General features: G+C 44.6%; 1 protein-coding gene across 1 annotated transcript in view; it reads left to right on the top strand.

Annotated features, from left to right (window-relative positions):
• The window catches only part of pcsk5a (proprotein convertase subtilisin/kexin type 5a), a 93,827-nt gene that overhangs the window by 44,808 nt on the left and 21,382 nt on the right, over positions 1–27,637 (top strand).

The raw sequence follows: 27,637 nt of genomic DNA, 5'->3' as shown, positions 1-27,637 counted from the left end.
CCCTATTGTATCTGTAGGAATTCTTTGCGTTATTATTAGGGCCCGAGCACTTGCAGTGCGAAGGCCCTATTGTATTTGCAGGAATTTTTATTATTAATATTATTAGGGCCCGAGCACTTGCAGTGCGAAGGCCCTATTGTATTTGCAGGAATTTTTATTATTATTATTAGGGCCCGAGCACCTTCAGTGCGAAGGCCCTATTGTATTTGCAGGAATTTTTATTATTATTATTATTATTATTATTATTTTCCTGACAAAGTGAAGGCCTTTTTGCCCCCCTTAACATGCCCAAAAAGTCACCAAATTTTGCACCCTAGTCAGGCCTGGCGAAAAATTTGATATTTAAAGGTTTGCATTAATGGGCGTGGCAAAATGGCTCAACAGCGCCCCCTTGAAAACTTTGTGCCTCAAGCCCCACGATACTGTTAGACGTACATGGACGAAATTCGGTACACACCTGTATCATGGGACAACTTAAACAAAAGTCTCTTGGGGTCATGCCCGAAACCGAACAGGATGTCGGCCATTTTGAATTAGTCGTGTCATTTTGGCGAAATTTATGCCATTCCTTCGAAAGTTAATTCAGCCCGAACCGTAACGTTCCCCCAAGTGTGTTATACATCAAAATGTGCGTCTCCATCATCCGACCCCACGCATTACTTTTCTCTTTCGAAAGCGTTACCGTGGCGACGCTAGACGCCAAAAAGCGTGCCCACCCTTCATCTGATTGGTTCAGACAGAAAAAACTTTGCGCCTCAAGCCCCATAATACGCTTTGACGTACATGAACGAAAATCGGTACACACCTGTATCATGTCGCAACTAAAAGAAAAGTCTCTTGGCGCCATGGCCGAAACCGAACAGGAAGTCGGCCATTTTGAACATTCTGCATTAATCGCGTAATTTTGGAGCAATATATGCCATTCCTTCGAGAGTTAATTCAGCCCGAACCGTATCGTGAACCCAGATGTGTTATACATCAAAATGTGCGTCTCCATCCTGCGACTACACGCATTACTTTTCTCTTTCGAAAGTGTTACCGTGGCGACGCTAGACGCCAACAAGCGCACCCCCCCTTCATCTGATTGGTCCATATTTGATAGTTCCCCAAAAGGCACCAAATTTTGCACCCAAGCCAGGCCTGGTGATAAATTTGATATTTCATGGTTTGCATTAATGGGCGTGGCAAAATGGCTCAACAGCGCCCCCCGGAAAACTTTGTGCCTCAAGCCCCACAATACGGTTTGACGTACATGCACGAAAATCGCTACACACCTGTATCATGGCACAACTTAAAGAAAAGTCTCTTGGAGCCATGGCCAAAACCGAACAGGATGTCGGCCATTTTGAATAAATTGTGTCATTTTGGCGAAATTTATGCCATTCCTTCGAGAGTTAATTCAGCCCGAACCGTATCGTGCACCCAGGTGTGTTATACATCAAAATGTGCGTCTACATCCTGCGACACCACGCATTACTTTTCTCTTTCAAAAGTGTTACCGTGGCGACGCTAGACGCCAAAAGGCGCGCCCCCCCTTCATGTGATTGGTCCATATTTGATAGTTCTCCAAAAGTCACCAAATTTTGCATGCAAGCCAGACTTGGCGATAAATTTGATATTTCATGGTTTGCATTAATGGGCGTGGCCTAACGGCTCAACAGCGCCACCTTGAATACTTTTCTCTGCCATAACTTTTGAATGGTTTGACATAGAGAGTCGTGGGTGGTGTCATCAGATTCTGTATGGAGTCCTTGACCTTCATTGGCCTGAATTAGCCCCGCCCCTTCTTCTGATTGGTTGTCCCTTTTTTCTGCTATAAACTTTGAATGGTTTGACATAGGAAGTCGTAGGTGGTGTCAAGGGACTCTGCAATGAGTCCTTGAGCTTCTTTGGCCTGAATTAGCCCCGCCCCTTCTTCTGATTGGTTGTCCCTTTTTTATAATAAAATCGCCACGAGCCGCCAGTCGCTCTCGCGCTGACTCCCGCTTCCTGATTCAAACGTCTGCCGGCCCCGCCCCCCGACCAATCGGTGGCGAGTAGGGTGATGACGGCCCCGCCTCCCGACCAATCAGTGGCACGGAGGGTGATGACGGCCCCGCCCCCCGACCAATCGGTGGCGAGTAGGGTGATGACGGCCCCGCCCCCCGACCAATCAGCTCCCTGTAATGTGGTGACGTCAGAAATATTCCAGCTCAGCCCGGTTACAACCTTGGCAGAATGGTTACAGAAAAAGTAATAATTAAAATAGTAGGGTTTTACTAATATTTATAACTTACAAATATTTAAAAAAATTAGAAAAAACAGCTCCAGACTTACATTACTAAATATCGATATGTTTGTCTCTCCTAATTCAGTAGGTCAAGTAGAAATGTGAAGCTGAGTCTTAGCTCAGCCAGAGCGTTCCCGTCTTTGGAGTCAGAGATCAGAGTTCGATTCCCGCAGTATCCAGACTTTTTTGTCAGCAATTTTTTTTTTTTCTACATCAATATGTGCGTCCCTGTCCTGCAACGACGCACATTACTTTTCTCATTTAAAAGCTTTACCGCGGCAACGCTAGACACCAAAAAGTGCGCCCACCCTTCATCTGATTGGTTCAGAGGGAAAAAACTTTGAGCCTCAAGCCCCATAATACGGTTTGACGTACATGAACGAAAATCGGTACACACCTGTATCATGTCGCAACTTAAAGAAAAGTCTCTTGGCGCCATGGCCGAAATTGAACAGGAAGTCGGCCATTTTGAATTAATTGTGTAATTTTGGCGCAATTAATGCCATTCCTTCGGCAATTAATACGGCCCGAACCGTAACGTGCATCCAGGTGACTTATACCTCAAAATGTGCGTCTCCATCTTGCGACTACGCGCATTACTTTTCTCTTTCAAAAGTGTTACCGTGGCGATGCTAGACGCCAAAAAGCGAGCCCCCTTAATCTGATTGGTCCATATTTGATAGTTCTCCAAAAGTCACCAAATTTTGCATGCAAGCCAGGCCTGGTGATAAATTTGATATTTCATGGTTTGCATTAATGGGCGTGGCAAAATGGCTCAACAGCATCCCCCGGAAAACTTTTCTCTGCCATAACTTTTGAATGGTTTGACATAAAGAGTCATGGGTGGTGTCATGGGACTCGGTATTGAGTCCTTGACCATAATTGGTGAAAATTAGCCCCGCCCCTTCTTTTGATTGGTTGTCCCTATTTCCTGCTATAACTTTTGAATGGTTTGACATGGAGAGTCGTGGGTGGTGTCATCAGACTCTGTATGGAGTCCTTGACCTTCATTGGCCTGAATTAGCCCCGCCCCTTCTTGTGATTGGTTGTCCCTTTTTTCTGCTATAACTTTTGAATGGTTTGACATAGGAAGTCGAGGGTGGTGTCATTTCTGATATGCTTATGGGGGGCGGCGGCCGTGAGTGCGAGGGCCCGTTCATCGCTGCTTGCAGCTTTAATTATTATTTTTCTTCTGACAAAGTGATGGCCCTTTTGCCCCCCTTAACATGCCCAAAAAGTCACCAAATTTTGCACCCAAGTCAGGCCTGGCGAAAAATTTGATATTTAATTGTTTGCATTAATGGGCGTGGTAAAATGGCTCAACAGCGCCCCCTTGAAAACTTTGTGCCTCAAGCCCCACGATACGGTTTGACGTACATGCACGAAAATCGGTACACACCTGTATCATGGGACAACTTAAACAAAAGTCTCTTGGCGACATGGCCGAAACCGAACAGGAAGTCGGCCATTTTGAATTAATCGTGTCATTTTGGCGAAATTTATGCCATTCCTTCGAAAGTTAATTCAGCCCGAACCGTAACGTGCCCCCAGGTGTGTTATACATCAAAATGTGCGTCTCCCTCCTGCGACCACACGCATTACTTTTCTCTTTCAAAAGCGTTACCGTGGCGACGCTAGACGCCAAAAAGCGCGCCCACCCTTCATCTCGTTGCTTCAGACAGAAAAAACTTTGCGCCTCAAGCCCCATAATACGGTTTGACGTACCTGAACGAAAATCGGTACACTCCTGTATCATGTCGCAACTAAAAGAAAAGTCTCTTGGCGCCATGGCCGAAACCGAACAGGAAGTCGGCCATTTTGAACATTCTGAATTAATCGCGTAATTTTGGAGCAATATATGCCATTCCTTCGAGAATTAATTCAGCCCGAACCGTATCGTGAACCCAGATGTGTTATACATCAAAATGTGCGTCTCCATCCTGCGACTACACGCATTACTTTTCTCTTTGAAAAGTGTTACCGTGGCGACGCTAGACGCCAACAAGCGCACCCCCCCTTCATCTGATTGGTCCATATTTGATAGTTCCCCAAAAGGCACCAAATTTGGCCTGCAAGCCAGGCCTGGCGATAAATTTGATATTTCATGGTTTGCATTAATGGGCGTGGCAAAATGGCTCAACAGCGCCCCCCGGAAAACTTTGTGCCTCAAGCCCCACAATACGGTTTGACGTACATGCACGAAAATCGCTACACACCTGTATCATGGCACAACTTAAAGAAAAGTCTCTTGGAGCCATGGCCGAAACCGAACAGGATGTCGGCCATTTTGAATAAATTGTATCATTTTGGCGAAATTTATGCCATTCCTTCGGCAGTTAATTCAGCCCGAACCGTAACGTGCACCCAGGTGTGTTATACATCAAAATGTGCGTCTACATCCTGCGACACCACGCATTACTTTTCTCTTTCAAAAGTGTTACAGTGGCGACGCTAGACGCCAAAAGGCGCGCCCCCCCTTCATGTGATTGGTCCATATTTGATAGTTCTCCAAAAGTCACCAAATTTTGCATGCAAGCCAGACTTGGTGATAACTTTGATATTTCATGGTTTGCATTAATGGGCGTGGCCTAACGGCTCAACAGCGCCCCCTAGAATACTTTTATCTGCCATAACTTTTGAATGGTTTGACATAGGAAGTCGTGGTTGGTGTCATGGGACTCTGTAAGCTTCGTTGGGCTTAATTAGCCCCGCCCCTTCTTCTGATTGGTTGTCCCGATTTTCTGCTATAACTTTGGAATGGTTTGACATAGAGAGTCCCGCTTCCTGATTCAAACGTCTGCCGGCCCCGCCCCCCGACCAATCAGTGGCGAGTAGGGTGATGACGGCCCCGCCCCCCGACCAATCAGTGGCGAGTAGGGTGATGACGGCCCCGCCCCCCGACCAATCAGTGGCGAGTAGGGTGATGACGGCCCCGCCCCCCGACCAATCAGTGGCGAGTAGGTGACGGCCCCGCTCCCCGATCAATCAGCTGCCTGTAATATGGTGACGTCAGAAATAGACCCGTGCTCAGCCCGGTTAGAACCTCGGTAAATGGTTACAGAAAAAGTAATAAAAATAGTAGTGTTTTACTAATATTTATACCTTACAAATATTTAAAAAATTAGGAAAAAAAAGTTCCAGACATTTTATCGCTATGTTGGTCTTAATGGGCGTGGCCTAATGGCTCAACAGCGCCCCCTAGAAAACTTTTCTCTGCCATAACTTTTGAATGGTTTGACATAGAGAGTTGTGGGTGGTGTCATGGGACTCTGTGATGAGTCCTTAAGCTTCGTTGGCCTTAATTAGCCCCGCCCCTTCTTCTGATTGGTTGTCCCGATTTTCTGCTATAACTTTGGAATGGTTTAACATAGAGAGTCGTGGGTGGTGTCATGGGACTCTGTAAAGAGTCCTTAAGCTTCGTTGGCCTTAATTAGCCACGCCCCTTCTTCTGATTGGTTGTCCATATTTTCTGACTATAACTTTTGAATGGTTTGACATATTTGAAATATGCTGGTAATGTGTCAGCCAACCACAAAAATCTCTTCAATTTTGGTGGAATCATTTATTTTTTGTCCTTGCCCGGTGCAAATGACATAAATAAAGTGCGTGGTTTGGTTGTGAAAAAATAAAAGTAAGTTTATGTGAACAATAAATCAAACGCTCCCTTCCATGCAGTGTGTGTGTCTAGGAAGTAAAGACTGGAACATGCTATTCACAAAAGCACAAATAGTGGGGTTTTACTAATATTTATATCTTACAAATATTTTAAAAATTACGAAAAAACAAACAAAAGGCGCGCCCCCCCTTCATGTGATTGGTCCATATTTGATAGTTCTCCAAAAGTCACCAAATTTTGCATGCAAGCCAGACTTGGCGATAAATTTGATATTTCATGGGTTGCATTAATGGGCGTGGCCTAACGGCTCAACAGCGCCCCCTAGAATACTTTTATCTGCCATAACTTTTGAATGGTTTGACATAGGAAGTTGTGGGTGGTGTCATGGGACTCTGTAATGAATCCTTAAGCTTCGTTGGCCTTAATTAGCCCCGCCCCTTCTTCTGATTGGTTTTCCCTTTTTTCTGCTATAACTTTTTAATGGTTTGACTCCCGCTTCCTGATTCAAACGTCTGCCGGCCCCGCCCCCCGACCAATCAGGGGCGAGTAGGGTGATGACGGCCCCGCCCCCCGACCAATCAGTGGCGAGTAGGGTGATGACGGCCCCGCCCCCCGACCAATCAGTGGCGAGTAGGGTGATGACGGCCCCGCCCCCCGACCGATCAGCTGTTGTAATGTGGTGACGTCAGAAATAGTCCCGTGCTCAGCCCGGTTAGAACCTCGGTAGAAAGAGTAATAAATGAAATTGTAGTGTTTTACTAATATTTATACCTTACAAATATTTAAAAATTAGGAAAAAAAGTTCCACACATTTTATTGCTATGTTGGTCTCTCCTAAGCCAGTAAGTCAAAGCGAAAGGAATGGCTGAGACATAGCTCACCCAGAGCATATCGGTCTTTGGTGCCAGAGGTCGGGAGTTTGAGCCTGGCTAGATGCCGAAAATTTTGTCAGCAATTTTTTTTTTTTTTTTACATCAAAATGTGCGTCTCTGTCCTGCGACGACGCACATTACTTTTCTCTTTCAAAAGTGTTACCGTGGCGACGCTAGACGCGAAAAAGCGCGCCTTCCCTTCATCTGATCGGTCCATATTTGATAATTCTCCAAAAGTCACCAAATTTTGCATGCAGGCCAGGCCTGGTGATAAATTTGATATTTCATGGTTTGCATTAATGGGCGTTGCCTAACGGCTCAACAGCGCCCCCTAGAATACTTTTCTCTGCCATAACTTTTGAAAGGTTTGACATAAAGAGTCGTGGGTGGTGTCATGGGACTCAGTATTGAGTCCTTGACCATAATTGGTGAAAATTAGCCCCGCCCCTTCTTCTGATTGGTCGTCCCGATTTTCTGCTATAACTTTTGAATGGTTTGACATAGAGAGTCGTGGGTGGTGTCATCAGATTCTGTATGGAGTCCTTGACCTTCATTGGCCTGAATTAGCCCAGCCCCTTCTTCTGATTGGTTGTCCCTTTTTTCTGCTATATCTTTTGAATGGTTTGACATAGGAAGTCGTGGGTGGTGTCATTTCTGATATGCTTATGGGGGCGGTGGCAGTGAGTGCGAGGGCCCGTTCATCGCTGCTTGCAGCTTTAATTATTATTATTATTATTTTTTTTTTCTTCTGACAAAGTGATGGCCTTTTTGCCCCCCTTAACATGCCCAAAAAGTCACCAAATTTTGCACCCAAGTCAGGCCTGGCGAAAAATTTGATATTTAATGGTTTGCATTAATGGGCGTGGTAAAATGGCTCAACAGCGCCCCCTTGAAATCTTTGTGCCTCAAGCCCCACGATACGGTTTGACGTACATGCACGAAAATCGGTACACACGTGTATCATGGGACAACTTAAAGAAAAGTCTCTGGCGTCATGCCTGAAACCGAACAGGAAGTCGGCCATTTTGAATTAATCGTGTCACTTTGGCGCAATTTATGCCATTCCTTCGAGAGTTAATTCAGCCCGAACCGTATCGTGAACCTAGGTGTGTTATACATCAAAATGTGCGTCTCCATCCTGCGACTACACGCATTACTTTTCTCTTTCAAAAGTGTTACCGTGGCGACGCTAGACGCCAACAAGCGCACCCCCCCTTCATCTGATTGGTCCATATTTGATAGTTCCCCAAAAGGCACCAAATTTGGCATGCATGCCAGGCCTGGCGATAAATTTGATATTTCATGGTTTGCATTAATGGGCGTGGCAAAATGGCTCAACAGCGCCCCCCGGAAAACTTTGTGCCTCAAGCCCCACAATACGGTTTGACGTACATGCACGAAAATCGCTACACACCTGTATCATGGCACAACTTAAAGAAAAGTCTCTTGGAGCCATGGCCGAAACCGAACAGGATGTCGGCCATTTTGAATAAATTGTGTCATTTTGGCGAAATTTATGCCATTCCTTCGGCAGTTAATTCAGCCCGAACCGTAACGTGCACCCAGGTGTGTTATACATCAAAATGTGCGTCTACATCCTGTGACACCACGCATTACTTTTCTCTTTCAGAAGTGTTACCGTGGCGACGCTAGACGCCAAAAGGCGCGCCCGCCCTTCATGTGATTGGTCCATATTTGATAGTTCTCCAAAAGTCACCAAATTTTGCACGCAAGCCAGACTTGGCGATAAATTTGATATTTCATGGTTTGCATTAATGGGCGTGGCCTAACGGCTCAACAGCGCCCCCTAGAATACTTTTATCTGCCATAACTTTTGAATGGTTTGACATAGGAAGTTGTGGGTGGTGTCATGGGACTCTGTAATGAGTCCTTAAGCTTCGTTGGCCTTAATTAGCCCCGCCCCTTCTTCTGATTGGTTGTCCCGATTTTCTGCTATAACTTTGGAATGGTTTGACATAGGGAGTCGTGGGTGGGGTCATCAGATTCTTTATGGAGTCCTTGACCTTCATTGGCCTAAATTAGCCCCGCCCCTTCTTCTGATTGGTTGTCCCTTTTTTCTGCTATAACTTTTGAATAGTTTGACATAGGAAGTCTTGGGTGGTGTCATGGGACTCTGTAATGAGTTCTTAAGCTTCGTTGGCCTTAATTAGCCCCGCCCCTTCTTCTGATTGGTTGTCCCGATTTTCTGCTATAACTTTGGAATGGTTTGACATAGAGAGTCGTGGGTGGTGTCATCAGATTCTGTATGGAGTCCTTGACCTTCATTGGCCTGAATTAGCCCCGCCCCTGCTTCTGATTGGTTGTCCCTTTTTTCTGCTATAACTTTTGAATGGTTTGACATAGGAAGTCGTGGGTGGTGTCTTTTCTGATATGCTTATGTGGCCGTGAGTGCGAGGGCCCGTTCATCGCTGCTTGCAGCTTTAATTATTATTATTATTATTTTTCTGACGAAAGGAGGGCCTTTTTGCCCCCCTAAACGTGCCCAAAAAGTCACCAAATTTTGCATGCAAGTCAGGCCTGGCGAAAAATTTGATATTTAATGGTTTGCATTAATGGGCGTGGCAAAATGGCTCAACAGCGCCCCCTTGAAAACTTTGTGCCTCAAGCCCCACGATACGGTTTGACGTACATGTACGAAAATCGCTACACACCTGTATCATGGCACAACTTCAAGAAAAGTCTCTTGGAGCCATGCCCGAAACCGAACAGGAAGTCGGCCATTTTGAATTAATTGTGTAATTTTGGCGCAATTTATGCCCTTCCTTCGGCAGTTAATACGGCCCGAACCGTAACGTGCCCCCAAGTGTGTTATACATCAAAATGTGCGTCTCCATCCTCCGACACCACGCATTACTTTTCTCTTTCAAAAGCGTTACCGTGGCGACGCTAGACGACAAAAAGCGCGCCCACCCTTCATCTGATTGGTTCAGACCGAAAAAACTTTGCGCCTCAAGCCCCATAATACGCTTTGACGTACATGAACGAAAATCGGTACACACCTGTATCATGTCGCAACTTAAAGAAAAGTCTCTTGGCGCCATGGCCGAAACCGAACAGGAAGTCGGCCATTTTGAACATTCTGAATTAATCGCGTAATTTTGGAGCAATATATGCCATTCCTTCGAGAATTAATACGGCCCGAACCGTATCGTGCACCCAGATGTGTTATACATCAAAATGTGCGTCTCCATCCTGCGACTACACGCATTACTTTTCTCTTTCAAAAGTGTTACCGTGGCGACGCTAGACGCCCACAAGCGCACCCCCCCTTCATCTGATTGGTCCATATTTGATAGTTCCCCAAAAGGCACCAAATTTGGCATGCAAGCCAGGCCTGGCGGTAAATTTGATATTTTATGGTTTACATTAATGGGCGTGGCAAAATGGCTCAACAGCGCCCCCCGGAAAACTTTGTGCCTCAAGCCCCACGATACGGTTTGACGTACATGCACGAAAATCGCTACACACCTGTATCATGGCACAACTTCAAGAAAAGTCTCTTGGAGCCATGGCCGAAACCGAGCAGGAAGTCGGCCATTTTGAATTAATTGTGTAATTTTGGCGCAATTTATGCCATTCCTTCGGCAATTAATACGGCCCGAACCGTAATGTGCACCCAGGTGTGTTATACATCAAAATGTGCGTCTCCATCCTGGGACTACACGCATTACTTTTCTCTTTCGAAAGTGTTACCGTGGCGACGCTAGACGCCAAAAGGCGCGCCCCCCCCTTCATCTGATTGGTCCATATTTGATAGTTCTCCAAAAGTAATCAAATTTTGCATGCAAGTCAGACTTGGCGATACATTTGATATTTCATGGTTTGCATTAATGGGCGTGGCCTAACGGCTCAACAGCGCCCCCTAGAATACTTTTATCTGCCATAACTTTTGAATGGTTTGACATAGGAAGTTGTGGGTGGTGTCATGGGACTCAGTAATGAGTCCTTAAGCTTCGTTGGCCTTAATTAGCCCCGCCCCTTCTTCTGATTGGTTGTCCCTTTTTTCTGCTATAACTTTTTAATGGTTTGACTCCCGCTTCCTGATTCAAACGTCTGCCGGCCCCGCCCCCCGACCAATCAGTGGCGAGTAGGGTGATGACGGCCCCGCCCCCCGACCAATCAGTGGCGAGTAGGGTGATGACGGCCCCGCCCCCCGACCAATCAGCTGTTGTAATGTGGTGACGTTAGAAACAGTCCCGTGCTCAGCCCGGTTATAACCTCGGTAGAATGGTTACAGAAAAAGTAATAATAAAATAGTAGTGTTTTACTAATATTTATACCTTACAAATATTTAAAAAATTAGGAAAAAAAAGTTCTAGACATAATATCGCTATCTTGGTCTGTCCTAAGCCAGTAAGTCAAAGTGATGTATGAGCTGAGATATAGCTCAGCCAGATCATTGTGGTCTTTGGTGCCGGTGGTTGGGAGTTCGAGCCTGGCAGGATGCTGAAAATTTTGTAAGCAAATTTTGTGTTTTTTTTACATCAAGATGTGCGTCTCTTTCCTGCGACGACGCACATTACTTTTCTCTTTCAAAAGTGTTACCGTGGCGACGCTAGACGTGAAAAAGCGCTCGTCCCCTTCATCTGATTGGTCCATATTTGATAGTTTTCCAAAAGTAATCAAATTTTGCATGCAAGTCAGACTTGGCGATACATTTGATATTTCATGGTTTGCATTAATGGGCGTGGCCTAACGGCTCAACAGCGCCCCCTAGAATACTTTTATCTGCCATAACTTTTGAATGGTTTGACATAAAGAGTCATGGGTGGTGTCATGGGACTCGGTATTGAGTCCTTGACCATAATTGGTGAAAATTAGCCCCGCCCCTTCTTTTGATTGGTTGTCCCTATTTCCTGCTATAACTTTTGAATGGTTTGACATGGAGAGTCGTGGGTGGTGTCATCAGACTCTGTATGGAGTCCTTGACCTTCATTGGCCTGAATTAGCCCCGCCCCTTCTTGTGATTGGTTGTCCCTTTTTTCTGCTAGAACTTTTGAATGGTTTGACATAGGAAGTCGTGGGTGGTGTCATTTCTGATATGCTTATGGGGGCGGCGGCCGTGAGTGCGAGGGCCCGTTCATCGCTGCTTGCAGCTTTAATTATGGGCATGCCAAGTAGTGGCATGACCATATTGCAATCGTCCAGAATGGCCCAAAAGGCAATGTTGCTAGCATTTTGCTAACAAGCTAAAGTCGCAAAAGTCCCACAGCGCACCAGCGGGTGTAGAGCATGACCCCGCTCTGATGTGGAAAAAAAAAATCCCCAAAAAGTGAAACACGGCCGGAAAAACGAGGAAAAACATGAAAATGAAGGCGATATATTAGTATCTAGAAAAGGTTTCCCTTTTCTTTTTATTATGGGCATGCCAAGTAATGGCATGACCATATTGCAATCGTCCAGAATGGCCCAAAAGGCAATGTTGCTAACAAGCTAAAGTCGCAAAAGTCCCACTGCGCACCAGCGGGTGTACAGCATGACCCCGCTCGGATGTGGAAAAAAAAAATCCCCAAAAACTAAAACACGGCCGGAAAAACGAGGAAAAACATGAAAATGAAGGCGATATATTAGTATCTAGAAAAGGTTTCCCTTTTCTTATTATTATTCTTATTCCGCACTTTTTTTCGTCCGTTAATACGGCCCGAACCGGAACGTGCACCCATGCATGGCATACATCGTTGGATGCGTCTCCATCATGCCTCGATGGGCATTACTTTTCTCCGTAATAGGGGTTACCGTGGCAACGCTAGTTGCCAAAAAGCAAAAAAAAAGGCGAAAATTCCCACGCTTATTGCTCGGCCGAACTTTATCGTAGAGACATCGTTCAAACTTTCAAACACTCGGCCCGATTGTCCCTAATGGTACGTACAAGCTCATTATGCCAAGTATTACAGTTTCTGTGATATTGACCTTTCATTTTCTTTTTTTTTTCCGTTTGACTTTGGACGCTTGTTGCTAGGCAACAGGTTATCGTAGAGACATCGTACAAATGTTTCCCGACTCGGCACGCTGTGGACTTCAACATACTGAAATTTCATGAAGCTGGGATTTAAGGAAATTTTATGTCAAAATCCAGGCCACATGGCCCCATTCATTCGGATGGGGTTTTGTACCATGGTGAAAAAAAAACCTATCCTTTAACATAGCCTGAACCGGAACATGCACCCATACATGGCATACATCGTTGGATGCGTCTCCATCGTTCCTCGATGGGCATTCCTTTTCTCAGTAAAAAGTGTTACCGTGGCAACGCTAGACGCCAAAAAGCAAAAAAAAAGGCAAAAATTCGGACGCTTATTGCTCGGCCGGACTTTATCGTAGAGACATCGTTGAAACTTTCAAACACTCGGCCCGATTGGCACTAACAGACCCTACAACCTCATTATGCTAATTATTACAGTTTTTGCGATATTGGCCTTTCATTTTCTTTTTTATTTCTGTTTGAATTTGGACGCTTGTTGCTAGGCAACAGGTTATCGTAGAGACATCGTACAAATGTCCCCTGACTCGGCACGCTGTGGACTTCAACATACTCAAATTTCATGAAGCTGGGATTTAAGGAAATTTTATGTCAAAATCCAGGCCAAATGGCCCCATTCATTCGGATGGGGTTTTGTACCACGGTGAAAAAAAAAACCTATCCGTTAACGTAGCCTGAACCGGAACGTGCACCCATGCACGGCATACATCGTTAGATGCGTCTCCATCTTGCCTCGATGGGCATTACTATTCTCAGTCAAAAGCGTTACCGTGGCAACGCTAGATGCCAAAAAGCGCGCCCCATTAATAACTATTGGGAGCACAGGAATGAATGAAATACAAGCGTAAAAACACCTCAAACTGACATAGAACCACCCTAAACACCACCACTGCAGCCCCAAACCAAAGCGGCAAGAGGGGACGAATGGGCGGTAGGGCATGCCCATATCAAAATTTCCAGAAATTTTCTAGTTATGGGCATGCCAAGTAGTGGCATGACCATATTGCAATCGTCCAGAATGGCCCAAAGGGCAATGTTGCTAGCATTTTGCTAACAAGCTAAAGTCGCAAAAGTCCCACTGCGCACCAGCGGGTGTACAGCATGACCCCGCTCGGATGTGGAAAAAAAAAATCCCCAAAAACTAAAACACGGCCGGAAAAACGAGGAAAAACATGAAAATGAAGGCGATATATTAGTATCTAGAAAAGGTTTCCCTTTTCTTATTATTCCGCACTTTTTTTCGTCCGTTAATGCGGCCCGAACCGGAACGTGCACCCATGCATGACATACATCGTTGGATGCGTCTCCATCATGCCTCGATGGGCATTACTTTTCTCCGTAATAGGGGTTACCGTGGCAACGCTTGTTGCCAAAAAGCAAAAAAAAAGGCGAAAATTCCCACGCTTATTGCTCGGCCGAACTTTATCGTAGAGACATCGTTCAAACTTTCAAACACTCAGCCCGATTGTCCCTAACCGACCGTACAACCTTATTATGCCAAGTATTACAGTTTTTGTGATATTGACCTTTCATTTTTTTTTTTTTTTCCGTTTGACTTTGGACGCTTGTTGCTAGGCAACAGGTTATCGTAGAGACATCGTACAAATGTTTCCCGACTCGGCACGCTGTGGACTTCAACATACTCAAATTTCATGAAGCTGGGATTTAAGGAAATTTTATGTCAAAATCCAGGTCACATGGCCCCATTCATTCGGATGGAGTTTTTTACCATGGTGAAAAAAAAACCTATCCGTTAACATAGCCTGAACCGGAACATGCACCCATACATGGCATACATCGTTGGATGCGTCTCCATCGTTCCTTGATGGGCATTACTTTTCTCAGTAAAAAGTGTTACCGTGGCAACGCTAGACGCCAAAAAGCAAAGAAAAAGGCGAAAATTAGGACGCTTATTGCTCGTCCGAACTTTATCGTAGAGACATGGTTGAAACTTTCAAACACTCGGCCCGATTGGCACTAACGGACCCTACAACCTCATTATGCTAATTACTACAGTTTTCGCGATATTGACCTTTCATTTTTTTTTAAATTTCTGTTTGAATTTGGACGCTTGTTGCTAGGCAACAGGTTATCATAGAGACATCGTACAAATGTCCCCTGACTTGGCACGCTGTGGACTTCAACATACTCAAATTTCATGAAGCTGGGATTTAAGGAAATTTTATGTCAAAATCCAGGCCAAATGGCCCCATTCATTCGGATGGGGTTTTGTACCATGGTGAAAAAAACACCTATCCGTTAACGTAGCCTGAACCGGAACATGCACCCATGCACGGCATACATTGTTAGATGCGTCTCCATCTTGCCTCGATGGGCATTACTATTCTCAGTCAAAAGTGTTACCGTGGCAACGCTAGACACCAAAAAGCAAAAAAAAAAGGCGAAAATTCGGACGCTTATTGCTCGGCCGAACTTTATCGTAGAGACATTGTTGAAACTTTCAAACACTCGGCCCGATTGGCACCAACGGACCCTACAACCTCATTATGCTAATTACTACAGTTTTCGCGATATTGACCTTTAATTTTTTTTTAAATTTCTGTTTGAATTTGGACGCTTGTTGCTAGGCAACAGGTTATCGTAGAGACATCGTACAAATGTCCCCTGACTCGGCACGCTGTGGACTTCAACATACTCAAATTTCATGAAGCTGGGATTTAAGGAAATTTTATGTCAAAATCCAGGCCAAATGGCCCCATTCATTCGGATGGGGTTTTGTACCATGGTGAAAAAAAAAAACCTATCCGTTAACATAGCCTGAACCGGAACATGCACCCATGCACGGCATACATCGTTAGATGCGTCTCCATCTTGCCTCGATGGACATTACTATTCTCAGTCAAAAGCATTACCGTGGCAACGCTAGATGCCAAAAAGCGCGCCCCATTAATAACTATTGGGAGCACAGGAATTAATGAAATACAAGCGTAAAAACACCTCAAACTGACATAGAACCACCCTAAACACAACCACTACAGCCCCAAACCAAAGCAGCGAGAGGGGACGAATGGGCGGTAGGGCATGCCCATATCAAAATTTCCAGAAATTTTCTAGTTATTATTATTATTATTATTATTCTTATTCCGCACTTTTTTTCGTCCGTTAATACGGCCCGAACCGCAACGTGCACCCATGCATGGCATACATCGTTGGATGCGTCTCCATCGTGATTCGATGGGCATTACTTTTCTCCGTAATAGGGGTTACCGTGGCAACGCTAGTTGCCAAAAAGCAAAAAAAAAGGCGACAATTCCCACGCTTATTGCTCGGCCGAACTTTACCGTAGAGACATCGTTCAAACTTTCAAACACTCGGCCCGATAGTCACTAAAGGACCATAAAACTTCATTATGCTACTTATTACGGTTTTTGCGATATTTAACTTTCAATTTAAAAAAAAAATCTATTTTATTTTGGACGCTTGTTGCTAGGCAACGGTTTATCGTACAGACATCATTACAACATTGACAAACCCGGGACGCTTTGTACTGCAACATATTTTAGTCTCGTCATGCTTGCTATTACGGTTTTTGAGATATTCCACATTGTTCATTTTGATGCTAACGGAACTTCGGATGCTTGTTGCGCGGCAACGCGGTATCGCAGAGACTTTGTTCCAACGTTAAAAGACTCAGGTTGATGTGGACTACAACATACTGAGGTCTCATTACGCTGTCGTTTACAGCTTTTGAGATATTAAAGCCAAATTGTCCCATTCTATCCTATGGGGCTTGTTACCATGGCAACAAAAACCTATGCATTTGTATGGGAGAGCATGTGAATAAACAATCTGTTAATACTGCTCGGACCGCAATGTGCACCCATGCATGGCATATATCGTTGGATGCGTCTCCATCGTGCCTCGATGGGCATTACTTTTTTCAGTCAAAAGTGCTACCGTGGCAACGCTAGATGCCAAAAAGCCAAAAAAAAAGGCGAAAATTCAGACGCTTATTGCTCGGCCGGACTTTATCGTAGAGACATAGTTCAAACTTTCAAACACTCGGCCCGATTGGCACTAACGGAGCCTAGAACCTCATTATGCCATTTTTTTAAGTTTTTGTGATATTGACCTTTCATTTTTTTTTTAATTTCCGTTTGACTTTGGACGCTTGTTGCTAGGCAACAGATTATCGTAGAGACATCATACAAATGTTCCCTGACTCGGCACGCTGTGACCTTCAACGTATTAAAATTTCGTGAAGCTGTGATTTAAGGAAAGTTTAATGTAAAATCCATGCCAAATGGCCCCATTCATTCGGATGGGTTTTTTAAAACCATGGTGGAAAAAAAACCTATCCGTTAACGTAGCCTGAACCGGAACGTGCACCCATAGATGGCATACATCGTTGGATGCGTCTCCATCGTGCCTCGATGGCCATTGCTTTTCTCAGTCAAAAGCGTTACCGTGGGGACGCTAGACGGCAAAAAGCGCGCCCCATTAATAGCTATTGGGAGCACAGGAATGAATGAAATACAACCGTAAACACCTCAAACTGACATAAAAACGCCCCGAACACAAACACTGCAGCCCCAAACCAGAGCAGCGAGAGGGCTCGAATGGGCGGTAGGGCATGCCCATATCAAAATTTCCAGAAATTTTCTAGTTATTATTCTTATTCCGCACTTTTTTTCGTCCGTTAATGCGGCCCGAACCGGAACGTGCACCCATGCATGGCATACATCGTTGGATGCGTCTCCATCATGCCTCGATGGGCATTACTTTTCTCCGTAATAGGGGTTACCGTGGCAACGCTAGTTGCCAAAAAGCAAAAAAAAAGGCGAACATTCCCGCGCTTATTGCTCGGCCAAACTTTATCGTAGAGACATCGTTCAAACTTTCAAACACTCAGCCCGATTGTCCCTAACCGACCGTACAACCTTATTTTGCCAAGTATTACAGTTTTTGTGATATTGACCTTTCATTTTTTTTTTTTTTTCCGTTTGACTTTGGACGCTTGTTGCTAGGCAACAGATTATCGTAGAGACATCGTACAAATGTTTCCCGACTCGGCACGCTGTGGACTTCAACATACTCAAATTTCATGAAGCTGGGATTTAAGGAAATTTTATGTCAAAATCCAGGCCAAATGGCCCCATTCATTCGGATGGAGTTTTTCACCATGGTGAAAAAAAAACCTATCCGTTAACATAGCCTGAACCGGAACATGCACCCATACATGGCATACATCGTTAGATGCGTCTCCATCATGCCTCGATGGGCATTACTTTTCTCCGTAATAGGGGTTACCGTGGCAACGCTAGTTGCCAAAAAGCAAAAAAAAAGGCGAAAATTCCCACGCTTATTGCTCGGCCGAACTTTATCGTAGAGACATCGTTGAAACTTTCAAACACTCGGCCCGATTGGCACTAACAGACCCTACAACCTCATTATGCTAATTATTACAGTTTTTGCGATATTGGCCTTTCATTTTCTTTTTTATTTCTGTTTGAATTTGGACGCTTGTTGCTAGGCAACAGGTTATCGTAGAGACATCATACAAATGTCCCCTGACTCGGCACGCTGTGGACTTCAACATACTCAAATTTCATGAAGCTGGGATTTAAGGAAATTTTATGTCAAAATCCAGGCCAAATGGCCCCATTCATTCGGATGGGGTTTTGTACCACGGTGAAAAAAAAAACCTATCCGTTAACATAGCCTGAACCGGAACATGCACCCATGCAAGGCATACATCGTTAGATGCGTCTCCATCTTGCCTCGATGGGCATTACTATTCTCAGTCAAAAGCGTTACCGTGGCAACGCTAGATGCCAAAAAGCGCGCCCCATTAATAACTATTGGGAGCACAGGAATGAATGAAATACAAGCGTAAAAACACCTCAAACTGACATAGAACCACCCTAAACACAACCACTGCAGCCCCAAACCAAAGCAGCAAGAGGGGACGAATGGGCGGTAGGGCATGCCCATATCAAAATTTCCAGAAATTTTCTAGTTTATTAGGGCCCGAGCACTTGCAGTGCGAAGGCCCTATTGTAATTGCAGGAATTATTCTTCTTCTTCTTCTTATTGTTCTGACAAAAGGAAGGCCTTTTTGCCCCCCTAAACGTCCCCAAAAAGTCACCAAATTTTGCATGCAAGTCAGGCCTGGCGAAAAATGTTATATTTAATGGTTTGCATTAATGGGCGTGGCAAAATGGCTCAACAGCGCCCCCTTGAAAACTTTGTGCCTCAAGCCCCACGATACGGTTTGACGTACATGCACAAAAATCGGTACAAACCTGTATCATGGCCCAACTTAAAGAAAAGTCTCTTGGGGTCATGCCCGAAACCGAACAGGATGTCGGCCATTTTGAATTAGTCGTGTCATTTTGGCGAAATTTATGCCATTCCTTCGGCAGTTAATACGGCCCGAACCGTAACGTGCACCCAGGTGTGTTATACATCAAAATGTGCGTCTCCTTCCTCCGACACCACGCATTACTTTTCTCTTTCAAAAGCGTTACCGTAGCGACACTAAACGCCAAAAAGCGCGCCCACCGTTCATCTGATTGGTTCAGACAGAAAAAACTTTGCGCCTCAAGCCCCATAATACGGTTTGACGTACATGAACGAAAATCGGTACACATCTTTATCATGTCGCAACTTAAAGAAAAGTCTCTTGGCGCCATGGCCGAAACCGAACAGAATGTCGGCCATTTTGAACATTCTGAATTAATCGCGTAATTTTGGAGCAATATATGCCATTCCTTCGAGAATTAATACGGCCCGAACCGTAACGTGAACCCAGATGTGTTATACATCAAAATGTGCGTCTCCATCCTGCGACTACGCGCATTAGTTTTCTCTTTCAAAAGTGTTACCGTGGCGACGCTAGATGCCATAAGGCGCGCCCCCCTTCATCTGATTGGTCCATATTTGATAGTTCCCCAAAAGTCACCAAATTTTGCAAGCAAGCCAGGCCTGGTGATAAATTTGATATTTCATGGTTTGCATTAATGGGCGTGGCAAAATGGCTCAACAGCGCCCCCCGGAAAACTTTGTGCCTCGAGCCCCACAATACGGTTTGACGTACATGCACGAAAATCGCTACACACCTGTATCATGTCGCAACTTAAGGAAAAGTCTCTTGGCACCATGGCCGAAACCGAACAGGAAGTCAGCCATTTTGAATTAATTGTGTAATTTTGGCGCAATTTATGCCATTCCTTCGGCCGTTAATACGGCCCGAACCGTAACGTGCACCCAGGTGTGTTATACATCAAAATGTGCGTCTCCATCTTGCGATGACACGCATTACTTTTCTCTTTCAAAAGCGTTACCGTGGCGACACTAGACGCCAAAAAGCGCGCCCCCCTTCATCTGATTGGTCCATATTTGATAGTTCTCCAAAAGTCACCAAATTTTGCATGCAAGCCAGGCCTGACGATAAATTTGATATTTCATGGTTTGCATTAATGGGCGTGGCTAACGGCTCAACAGCGCCCCCTAGAATACTTTTCTCTGCCATAACTTTTGAAAGGTTTGACATAATGAGTCGTGGGTGGTGTCATCGGACTCGGTATTGAGTCCTTGACCATAATTGGTGAAAATTAGCCTCGCCCCTTCTTCTGATTGGTTGTCCCTTTTTTCTGCTATAACTTTTGAATGGTTTGACATAGGAAGTCGTGGGTGGTGTCATGTCTGATATGCTTATGGGGGGCGGTGGCCGTGAGTGCGAGGGCCCGTTCATCGCTGCTTGCAGCTTTAATTATTATTATTATTCTTATTATTTTTCTGACGAAAGGAGGGCCTTTTTGCCCCCCTAAACGTGCCCAAAAAGTCACCAAATTTTGCACCCAAGCCAGGCCTGGCGAAAAATTTGATATTTAATGGTTTGCATTAATGGGCGTGGCAAAATGGCTCAACAGCGCCCCCTTGAAAACTTTGTGCCTCAAGCCCCACGATACGGTTTGACGTACATGCACGAAAATCAGTACATGCCTGTAACATGACGTAACTTAAAGAAAAGTCTCTTGGCGTCATGCCCGAAACCGAACAGGATGTCGGCCATTTTGAATTAGTCGTGTCATTTTGGCGAAATTTATGCCATTCCTTCGGCAGTTAATACGGCCCGAACCGTAACAAGCACCCAGGTGTGTTATACATCAAAATGTGCGTCTCCATCCTCCGACACCACGCATTACTTTTCTCTCTCAAAAGCGTTACCGTGGCGAGGCTAGACGCCAAAAAGCGCGCCCACCCTTCATCTGATTGGTTCAGACAGAAAAAACTTTGCGCCTCAAGCCCCATAATACGGTTTGACGTACATGAACGAAAGTCGGTACACACCTGTATCATGTTGCAACTTACAGAAAAGTCTCTTGGCACCATGGTCGAAACCGAACAGGAAGTCGGCCATTTTGAACATTCTGAATGAATCACGTAATTTTGGAGCAATATATGCCATTCCTTTGAGAATTAATACGGCCCGAACCGTATCATGAACCCAGATGTGTTATACATCAAAATGTGCATCTCTATCCTGCGACTACGCGCATTACTTTTCTCTTTCAAAAGTGTTACCGTGGCGACGCTAAACGCCAACAAGCGTGCCCCCCCTTCATCTGATTGGTCCATATTTGATAGTTCCCCAAAAGGCACCAAATTTGGCATGCAAGCAGGGCCTGGCGATAAATTTGATATTTCATGGTTTGCATTAATGGGCGTGGCAAAATGGCTGAACAGCGCCCCCCGGAAAACTTTGTGCCTCAAGCCCCACGATACGGTTTGACGTACATGCACGAAAATCGCTACACACGTGTAGCATGGCACAACTTAAAGAAAAGTCTCTTGGAGCCATGGCCGAAACCGAACAGGAAGTCGGCCATTTTGAATTAATTGTGTAATTTTGGCTAAATTTATGCCATTCCTTCGGCAATTAATACGGCCCGAACCGTAACGTGCACCCAGGAGTGTTATACATCAAAATGTGCGTCTCCATGCTGCGACACCACGCATTACTTTTCTCTTTCAAAAGTGTTACCATGGCGACGCTAGACGCCAAAAGGCGCGCCCCCCCTTCATCTGATTGGTCCATATTTGATAGTCACCAAATTTTGCATGCAAGCCAGGCCTGGCGATACATTTGATATTTCATGGTTTGCATTAATGGGCGTGGCCTAACGGCTCAACAGCGCCCCCTAGAATACTTTTCTCTGCCATAACTTTTGAATGGTTTGACATAGGAAGTCGTGGGTGGTGTCATGGGACTCAGTATTGAGTCCTTGACCATAATTGGTGAAAATTAGCCCCGCCCCTTCCGCTGATTGGTCGTCCCGATTTTCTGCTATAACTTTTGAATGGTTTGACATAGAGAGTCGTGGGTGGTGTCATCAGATTCTGTATGGAGTCCTTGACCTTCATTGGCCTGAATTAGCCCCGCCCCTTCTTCTGATTGGTTGTCCCTTTTTTCTGCTATATCTTTTGAATGGTTTGACATAGGAAGTCGTGGGTGGTATCATGGGACTCTGTAATGAGTTCTTAAGCTTCGTTGGCCTTAATTAGCCCCGCCCCTTCTTCTGATTGGTTGTCCCGATTTTCTGCTATAACTTTGGAATGGTTTGACATAAAGAGTTGTGGGTGGTGTCATGGGACTCGGCATTGAGTCCTTGACCATAATTGGCAAAAATTAGCCCCGCCCCTTCTTCTGATTGGTTGTCCCGATTTTCTGCCATAACTTTTGAATGGTTTGACATAGAGAGTCGTGGGTGGTGTCATCAGACTCTGTATGGAGTCCTTGACCTTCATTGGCCTGAATTAGCCCTGCCCCTTCTTCTGATTGCTTGTTCCTTTTTTCTGCTATAACTTTTGAATGGTTTGACATAGAGAGTCGTGGGTGGTGTCATTTCTGATATGCTTATGGGGGGCGGTGGACGTGAGTGCGAGGGCCCGTTCATCGCTGCTTGCAGCTTTAATTATTATTATTTTTTTTTTTTTTTTTCTTCTGACAAAGTGATGGCCTTTTTGCCCCCCTTAACATGCCCAAAAAGTCACCAAATTTTGCACCCAAGTCAGGCCTGGCGAAAAATTTGATATTTAATGGTTTGCATTAATGGGCGTGGCAAAATGGCTCAACAGCGCCCCCTTGAAAACTTTGTGCCTCAAGCCCCACGATACGGTTTGACGTACATGCACGAAAATCGGTACACACCTGTATCATGGGACAACTTAAAGAAAAGTCTCTTGCCGTCATGCCCGAAACCGAACAGGAAGTCGGCCATTTTGAATTAATCGTGTCACTTTGGCGCAATTTATGCCATTCCTTCGGCAGTTAATTCAGCCCGAACCGTAACGTGCACCCAGGTGTATTATACATCAAAATGTGCGTCTCCCTCCTGCGACCACACGCATTACTTTTCTCTTTCAAAAGCGTTACCGTGGCGACGCTAGACGCCAAAAAGCGCGCCCACCCTTCATCTGGTTGGTTCAGACAGAAAAAACTTTGCGCCTCAAGCCCCATAATACGGTTTGACGTACATGAACGAAAATTGGTACACTCCTGTATCATGTCGCAACTAAAAGAAAAGTCTCTTGGCGCCATGGCCGAAACCGAACAGGAAGTCGGCCATTTTGAACATTCTGAATTAATTGCGTAATTTTGGAGCAATATATGCCATTCTTCGAGAGTTAATTCAGCCCGAACCGTATCGTGAACCCAGATGTGTTATACATCAAAATGTGCGTCTCCATCCTGCGACTACACGCATTACTTTTCTCTTTCGAAAGTGTTACCGTGGCGACGCTCGACGCCAACAAGCGCACCCCCCCTTCATCTGATTGGTCCATATTTGATAGTTCCCCAAAAGGCACCAAATTTGGCATGCAAGCCAGGCCTGGTGATAAATTTGATATTTCATGGTTTGCATTAATGGGCGTGGCAAAATGGCTCAACAGCGCCCCCCGGAAAACTTTGTGCCTCAAGCCCCACAATACGGTTTGACGTACATGCACGAAAATCGCTATACACCTGTATCATGGCACAACTTAAAGAAAAGTCTCTTGGAGCCATGGCCAAAACCGAACAGGATGTCGGCCATTTTGAATAAATTGTGTCATTTTGGCGAAATTTATGCCATTCCTTCGAGAGTTAATTCAGCCCGAACCGTATCGTGCACCCAGGTGTGTTATACATCAAAATGTGCGTCTACATCCTGCGACACCACGCATTACTTTTCTCTTTCAAAAGTGTTACCGTGGCGACGCTAGACGCCAAAAGGCGCACCCCCCCTTCATGTGATTGGTCCATATTTGATAGTTCTCCAAAAGTCACCAAATTTTGCATGCAAGCCAGGCCTGGTGATAAATTTTATATTTCATGGTTTGCATTAATGGGCGTGGCCTAACGGCTCAACAGCGCCACATTGAATACTTTTCTCTGCCATAACTTTTGAATGGTTTGACATAGAGAGTCGTGGGTGGTGTCATCAGATTCTGTATGGAGTCCTTGACCTTCATTGGCCTGAATTAGCCCCGCCCCTTCTTCTGATTGGTTGTCCCTTTTTTCTGCTATAAAATTTGAATGGTTTGACATAGGAAGTCGTAGGTGGCGTCAAGGGACTCTGCAATGAGTCCTTGAGCTTCTTTGGCCTGAATTAGCCCCGCCCCTTCTTCTGATTGGTTGTCCCTTTTTTATAATAAAATCGCCACGAGCCGCCAGTCGCTCTCGCGCTGACTCCCGCTTCCTGATTCAAACGTCTGCTGGCCCCGCCCCCCGACCAATCGGTGGCGAGTAGGGTGATGACGGCCCCGCCTCCCGACCAATCAGTGGCGCGGAGGGTGATGACGGCCCCGCCCCCCGTCCAATCGGTGGCGAATAGGGTGATGACGGCCCCGCCCCCCGACCAATCAGTGGCGAGTAGGGTGATGACGGCCCCGCCCCCCGACCAATCAGCTCCCTGTAATGTGGTGACGTCAGAAATATTCCCAGCTCAGCCCGGTTACAACCTTGGCAGAATGGTTACAGAAAAAGTAATAATTAAAATAGTAGGGTTTTACTAATATTTATAACTTACAAATATTTAAAAAAATTAGAAAAAACAGCTCCAGACTTACATTACTAAATATCGATATGTTGGTCTCTCCTAAGTGAGTAGGTCAAATAGAAATGAGAAGCTGAGTCTTAGCTCAGCCAGAACGTTCCCGTCTTTGGAGTCAGAGATCAGAGTTCGATTCCCGCAGTATCCAGACTTTTTTGTCAGCAATTTTTTTTTTCTACATCAATATGTGCGTCCCTGTCCTGCAACGACGCACATTACTTTTCTCATTTAAAAGCGTTACCGCGGCAACGCTAGACACCAAAAAGTGCGCCCACCCTTCATCTGATTGGTTCAGAGGGAAAAAACTTTGAGCCTCAAGCCCCATAATACGGTTTGACGTACATGAACGAAAATCGGTACACACCTGTATCATGTCGCAACTTAAAGAAAAGTCTCTTGGCGCCATGGCCGAAATTGAACAGGAAGTCGGCCATTTTGAATTAATTGTGTCATTTTGGCGCAATTAATGCCATTCATTCGGCAATTAATACGGCCCGAACCGTAACGTGCATCCAGGTGACTTATACCTCAAAATGTGCGTCTCCATCTCGCGACTACGCGCATTACTTTTCTCTTTCAAAAGTGTTACCGTGGCGATGCTAGACGCCAAAAAGCGTGCCCCCTTAATCTGATTGGTCCATATTTGATAGTTCTCCAAAAGTCACCAAATTTTGCATGCAAGCCAGGCCTGGTGATAAATTTGATTTTTCATGGTTTGCATTAATGGGCGTGGCAAAATGGCTCAACAGCACCCCCCGGAAAACTTTTCTCTGCCATAACTTTTGAATGGTTTGACATAAAGAGTCATGGGTGGTGTCATGGGACTCGGTATTGAGTCCTTGACCATAATTGGTGAAAATTAGCCCCGCCCCTTCTTTTGATTGGTTGTCCCTATTTCCTGCTATAACTTTTGAATGGTTTGACATGGAGAGTCGTGGGTGGTGTCATCAGACTCTGTATGGAGTCCTTGACCTTCATTGGCCTGAATTAGCCCCGCCCCTTCTTGTGATTGGTTGTCCCTTTTTTCTGCTATAACTTTTGAATGGTTTGACATAGGAAGTCGTGGGTGGTGTCATTTCTGATATGCTTATGGGGGGCGGCGGCCGTGAGTGCGAGGGCCCGTTCATCGCTGCTTGCAGCTTTAATTTTCTTTGTTTTGTTCGTTCGTTTCGTTTTATTAGTATCTTTTGTTTCTGTAGTCTGCCTTTTGTTGAAAAGGATAGGCAAAATAAGCCAAGAGGCTTCAGCTATACCTTTTTGGTCAAAAAAAAAAAAAGGAAATGTGTACAAATATATATATTTATACCTGTGTGTATACTGTACATATACAGTGTGTATATGCAAACATCTTAAAATGTAAATGACCAAAATAAACTAAACTAAACTAAATGTGTGACCATGTATACTTGAATATTCACGATATAGTCATTTTGTACATCGCACAGAGTAGAAGCCGAGATACATCGAGTATACTTAATATTTCGCCCTGACCTAATTCCTGCTGTTTTTAGCTCCATTACTTCGCTGACACTGACTACAGTATCCACAATCCCCCAGACTACAGTAACAGAAATTACTGTAATGATCATATATGAGGTGCACCGCATTATAAGGCGCACTGCCAGTTTTTGAGAAAATGAAAGGCTTTTAGGTGCACCTTATAGTGCAGAAAATACAGTAGTTTGCTTGGTCAGTGGATCCTACCGGTGCTGTCACTGTTCATGGAGACGTTATGCTTAAAAGAGAAAGTCGACCTTGTTACAATTGCGTCTTACTGGGTCTGACCCTGGATCCATGCTAATGTAGATGCAGCTAATGTTTGTTTCCAGTTTATGAAACCTGGGTTCTGTATGTTATTTTATAGCGTGCTCGTGAGAAAAGTAACAGGAATGTGAGAAAAGGATATAAATCACATGGAATTGCTTATCCCACCTAGGCCTGTGTTGAAAAGATCGATTCTCCGATTTTAAATCGATTCTCATATTAATTCCTAAAAATCGATTCATATGTCTAAAGATCGATTTAAAAAAAAAATATTTTTTTTTTTTTTCATCATTACATTACAACTTTTGGTACTTTTTTGTTTATGCCCAAAAAAGGAATATTTTGGACACAAGAATAACTGGTGCCATGTTTTTGCCTTTAAATATGTTTAAAGGTATGAAAACATTAAAGTTTTCAGTTATAATTGCATACATTGTCTATATTTCTTTGCTTTATTATACTGTCTTGGGGTTACATTTGCACAAATGTTAAAAACCAAATTCTCATAAATGGGGAAAAAATAAAAGCGATTTCATCCGTCCTCTGTTTCCTCCCTGGATCTGTTTGGTAATTCTGACCCACATGATGTTTCTGAAAGCAGTTCTATCAGCATTCTGGGAGGTGATTGGTCCTTACAGCATCATTAGCTGCAATACTTGCTGTTTAATCTCAATATAATACTAGTAGTAATATGTTGCATAACTAGACAGTCATATAATTCATGCAACAGCTGAAAAAACAGTTTTATTAACAGTAACCCAAATCAATATCGGATCGAATCGGATCAAATCAAAGCGTGATAATCGATTCTGAATCTTAAGAATCGGAATTGAATCGATTCTTGATATTTGAATCGATCCCCAGCCCTAATCCCACCTTTTAAATATCTCTGTGTTTGAGTTGTAACTAATGGGAGACTACAGCTACAGACTAATAGACTACAGCTCCAAGTTTTTAAGTCTCCAATTATTTAATTTATTAAAATATGTCAAGTAGACGTTTGCTTATTTCCAGCTACTATTTCACAGACCTGAATCTTCTGCTCTTTTGCCC

The sequence above is a fragment of the Cololabis saira genome, chromosome 11, assembly GCF_033807715.1.
Source record: "Cololabis saira isolate AMF1-May2022 chromosome 11, fColSai1.1, whole genome shotgun sequence".
Lineage (NCBI taxonomy): Eukaryota > Metazoa > Chordata > Actinopteri > Beloniformes > Belonidae > Cololabis > Cololabis saira.
Note: the sequence above shows the minus strand (reverse complement) of the source record. Positions and strands in the feature narration are given on the sequence as shown.